The sequence below is a fragment of the Theobroma cacao genome, chromosome 6, assembly GCF_053813885.1.
Source record: "Theobroma cacao isolate CCN51 chromosome 6, ASM5381388v1, whole genome shotgun sequence".
NCBI lineage: Eukaryota > Viridiplantae > Streptophyta > Magnoliopsida > Malvales > Malvaceae > Theobroma > Theobroma cacao.
The window spans coordinates 7,702,829-7,708,046 of NC_142644.1; the positions used below are offsets into that span (position 1 = coordinate 7,702,829).

Here is a 5,218-nt window from a genome sequence, read left to right on the forward strand (position 1 = left end):
CTAGGGGCAAAATGGTCATTTGCCACCCAAGGACACAATGGGAATTTTTAGAAAAGAAATTTTTTAGCCCCATTTGACTTATTGGAGTATGATTTGAGTATTGGAGTATAATTTGAGGGTTTGGCAGTGAAAAAGTTTAATTCCAGTGATTTCTAGAGTGTAGGGGCAAAATCGTAATTTTGCCACCCGCGAACAAAATTTGAGATTTTGAGAGAATTTAGATCAAATTTGACAAATTGGAGAATGGTATGAGTATAAGGGATGAAAAATATGTCTATGGGCAATTTTTCAATTTTTGGGGCAAAAATGTAATTTTTGACTTTTACGGGGGTAAAAGTGTAAATTTTAAAAATTACTCCATCAAGACTTTGGATAAGTCTGAGAATTTTACCTAAGCTATGGATATGTGGGACAAGTCTATGGTGAAAATTTGGAAACAAATGGATGGCTAGAATTTAAGGAATTAATAAAACATTAAAAAAATGAATAAAATAATATTATATTATTTTAGCCTTTAAAAAGGTAAAAATTCCGGAATTCTCATCTTCTTCAGCTGTCCAAACCAGGGGAGAAAAGGGAAAAAAAAAAAACAAGAATCCTACCTGAAAAATTTGGAGAAAATCAAGAGAAATCAAGAAATCAAGCATTAAAAAGGTAAATTTCATTGATTTTCCTTGTGATTTTCACTACCCATGCATTTTTTTCTCATTTCCATGCAAAATTAGAAAGTGGGTATGGACACCCATGCTGGCCAAACCTCCATGGATGAGTTTTGAGCTTGATTTTTGGTTGATTTTAATTGAATTAAGTGATTTTAGTTAAGTTATATTGAAATATAGCAAAAATAAGCTAGAAATATAAATTTTTCCCATTGAAACCCATTATGCTGAATTTTCTAGGGGAATATTGGCTGTTGATCTTGATGGTTATTTGAGGAATTATGATGAATAATGATGAATTATGAGCCTAGAAAAATAATGGAAATTTTCGGAGCAAAAATACAAATTTTTACCCACTAGGGGTATTTTCGTAATTTGTTATCGGGACTGATAATTTGCACCACACTGAGGGACATTAAGTCAATTTGGGTGCAATTGAGGTATAGAAACTGAAAAAAATTAATTTGGAGTTTAAACGGACGCGTATATCAATTTATCGGGTAAAAGACCGAAATAGGCTAACACCGCATTTAGGCAAAAATTTAGACATTTTTGCATTCCATATCAAGCATTAGTAGTCTAAATTAGTTTAATTTCAATTTAGTACCAATGTGGTGAATTTCTCGATTTTGTACTGTGTCAAGGTGGTGAGTCCTCTGATAAAGGCAAGAGAATTGCACCCGAGGACCAATAGTCTGAGTATTTCGAAAATCCTCACTCTAGACACGGTGAGTAACCTTACCATCATTTTAATTATCTAAAGTATGTTTTTATTCGGTTTTGGTGAATTTTATGAAAATGAGTTCAAATGGTAAATTTTTATGTTTTGTAAACAAAATGAGTTTAAATGAAAATATTTTATAAATTGTCTTGAAACGAAATAACGATTTTGAAAATAGAGTAATTGGAGACCACTGATATGTTGTAAATTTAAAATTGAATTAATGGCTTATGTTATTGTATTGGCATGACTGGCTGGGCTGTGTTTTTATGAATTATATGAATTGCTTTATTTTACCCTGCAGGTTGGGTAGTAATATATTAGCCCTGTCATGCTGTCAAAATTTTATTGTATGGTGGGTTTGACCTGCTGCAGTGGGCTGGATTCTGTGGACTAGCCTATTAGAGGGGCACGGAATCCTGTTATATTTTTACCTCGGTTGGAGAGGCGAGTAGGGTAACTCCTGAGGTATAACTTTTAGAGTTCACTTCACGCCAAACCACCTCGTGAAGGGGAACTCGGCCAACGTCAAGGAATGGCTATGTTTTCAAAATAAAAACATGACTTTCTAATAGCCTTGGCAGACTCAGTTGGGATAGCCCTCGGCCAAGGTATCCCAAATAACTGAGTATGATAATAATTTTTGGCATGAGCCAAGCTTTTTAAGAAATTCATAAGCCATATTGATTACTTGCTTTAAATAAATTGATTTCATTTGGTTGAAATAAGTTGAAAGATGATAAATTACAGTTTGATGAAATGTTTTAATAGTCTCCTTTTACTCGACTTTAGATATTTTGAGTGATGTTTGTTTACTCACTGGGATTTTATAATCTCACCACCCTCATTTCCACCCATTTCAGGTTCAGAATAGATTGTAGATAACTGATATCGGCAAGGATTACAGTTGAACTTGCCACATCCAAAGACTGTAGGTTCATTTCTTTTTATACTTTTGGTCATTCGTGGGCCCACGTGTCACTGTAAATTAAATTCTATACTTTGGTTATCTGTATTACGGTATGTAAGAATTTATTTTGCTTTTACGCTATAAAAATTATTTATGCAGTGTTCTTAAAATATCGTTTTATGTGAAAATTGAATATTTTATTGAATATTTTTATTTTATTATAACAGTCATAATTCCATTTTAAACGAATGTTTTAGACATCCAAAATTATTTTTGATTAAGAAATATGTGTTTTCCACTTACATACTATATTTTTAGATGATTTTTGAGATTTTTGGGATAAATGACAAAAATACCCCTGTGAGACGGAAATTATTATTTCATTTGTTTAAGTTGGAAACAGTTTAAAATCTTTTAAAATGTGGTATTTGGAAACAGTTACCCACAGGGGAAATGAGAAGCTGATATTAAAGCCTTGCGGGGTCTCGGTTGACATTCCGGGTAATGAATGTAAATTGAGACGTCGCGGCGGTTGTCACGGGCTCGATGGGAGTTCCGGGTCGTGACAAAATGCACTTTTCATGATGGGTCATGTTTAGTGAACTTGCTCTCCTAGGAAAGCACCTATATTCTAGTTTCAAGTATCTCTATACTTCAAGCTATGAGATCGGTTGCTTACTTCTCAAATTAAAAATATAGAATGTACCAGTCTCTAGGTATTATTGATGTCCAATCTCAATGAGACATTGACTAGGAACATTTTGAGATTGCGCTTTGATGCATAAGGAACTCATAACTGCAACCCATTGCAATTCCCTTGCAAGGCATATTAATCTCATAGACTTCATCCAATTAAACTTATAACTTGTTATAATTGATGTCTTATTGATGAAGGAAAACCTTTAATCATTCAACATGAATGATGTTGTTGCATGATTGGAATCAAGCCTTCACCAATCCCAATTGGCTGCAGGGCTCATCCCAACACATATAGCCTTTGTCATCCCTAAGCAAAGCCATCTTGTACAATCCCATCCTCATATCTTTTCACAACCCTCATAAACATCCTAATATACCTTTTATGTTTCACTGGTCATCTTAAAATAGAACTTGCATTCAACTTTCATAAAACACCCCACATTCCATCCATCAATAGAGCATTAAAGTTTTCTTGACCGCTTGTTTGTCACTGGCTTGATTCCTCTAACTCTATTAAAACTTTTCACTATCTCTTATTTGTTTTCCACCATTTCTGTTCCTAACCACATTGCATACATCCTTCAAGCCTAAAAATACAAACAAGAAATAATATTCTTTATGATTTGGCATTTTTTATTAATCCTTGACGTCTAAGATTCACTTTCCTAGTAGCTACTCATGCATTTTCTATTGTTAGTAGCTACCTTATCTCTCTCTATTTATGTGTATCTCTGTATAATTTCTTTTTCACTTCTTGTGGCTATAACTCCCAAAGCTTTTCCTACCTTTTAACACTCTTTTGCTTTTATTCAGATAATGTTATTTTGATTCTTGATGTCACTATCAGTCAATGAGATGTTTACTATTTTCTCCTATTTTTTCTATTTACTTTCTATTTTGTGTTAACATTACAAAAATTATAACTAATAAATTTATTAATTACAATATATATACCTTTGTTTATATAAACTTATAATATATAAATCTAAAGGACAGTTGTGAGATTAGAATAATTTGAAACTTAGTTATTTGTTTTAATTTAATGTAATTAAGGGCAAACCCATATAGTTAATTAAATTAATTAATGAAACTATGATTATTAATTAACTTGTAATATCTTTTAACATATATACTTTATATACATTGGGTTCATTTATAAGAAATATAATTACTATTTTATATATACTAAAATACTTTCAGTATATATATACTTTAAATATTAACATATTTACTCTCTATTTTGTGTTAACATTATACAAATTATAACTTATAAAATTATTAATTATAATATATATAACTTTGTTTTTATAAACTTATAATACATATACCTAAAGAGATGTTATGAGATTAGAATAGTTTTGAAACCTTGTTATTTTTTTTTAAATTTCATGTAATTAAAGACAAACCCATATAGTTAAGTAAATTAATTTATGAAACTATGATTATTAATTGACTTGTAATTTCTTTTAATATATATACTTTATATACGTTGGGTTCATTTATAAAATAAATATATTTACTTTCTATTTTGTGTTAACATTACAAAAGTTATAACTTATAAAATTATTAATTATGTTTGAGATATTTATTTTTAAAGGTTATTATTTGTGTGTTTTATTAGTTTAATTATTAGTAAATTATATGAAATATGTAGGAGAAATATTATTGCATATGGATACGAGTATGGATTCGAGTTCGGATAATTGGGTATCCATGAATAGCATTTTAATAATTTTTTTACATAATCAGGTTTTTAAATGAGTTAGGGTAATTTTAGGGTAATGGGAATGTATAAGGTTAAGGCTAGGATTAGGTTAGTAATTTTCAAAAATATTTGAGTACTTTATTTCTTATAGGGTTAGGTTTGGGTACCTCAAAATTAGAGGATACCCTACTCGTTAACAACTTTAACTAGGTACTTGAGAATAGCCTTTCGCTACTAATCTCGCCTTTTACCTGTTTAAAGTGCCATCAAGATTGAGCTTTCTTTTATAAATCTATTTGACCCAAATTACTTGTCGATCTTTAGGCTTATCCATTAGAGACCAAGTTTTGTTTTTGAATGTCATATTCAGTTCTTTTTCATAGCAGTAACCCAATGCTCATGAAGTGCAGCATCTTCATAAGAGTTAGGTTCTGTGATAGCTATATGACATCTCTCATAAATGTCTTGAATAGACCTTACTCCCCTAATTAAAGCTTCATTAACCATTTCATCATCAAGAAAAA

The 5,218-nt window shown here is 30.8% G+C and overlaps 1 long non-coding RNA gene across 1 annotated transcript; it reads left to right on the forward strand.

Annotated features, from left to right (window-relative positions):
- Positions 1–550: 550 nt before the first annotated feature.
- Positions 551–2,441, forward strand: LOC148762041 (uncharacterized). Its single transcript, XR_016027237.1, has 3 exons — positions 551–654; positions 1,304–1,387; positions 2,244–2,441. It is a non-coding gene; the product is annotated as an uncharacterized LOC148762041 (long non-coding RNA).
- The last annotated feature ends 2,777 nt before the right edge of the window (positions 2,442–5,218 follow it).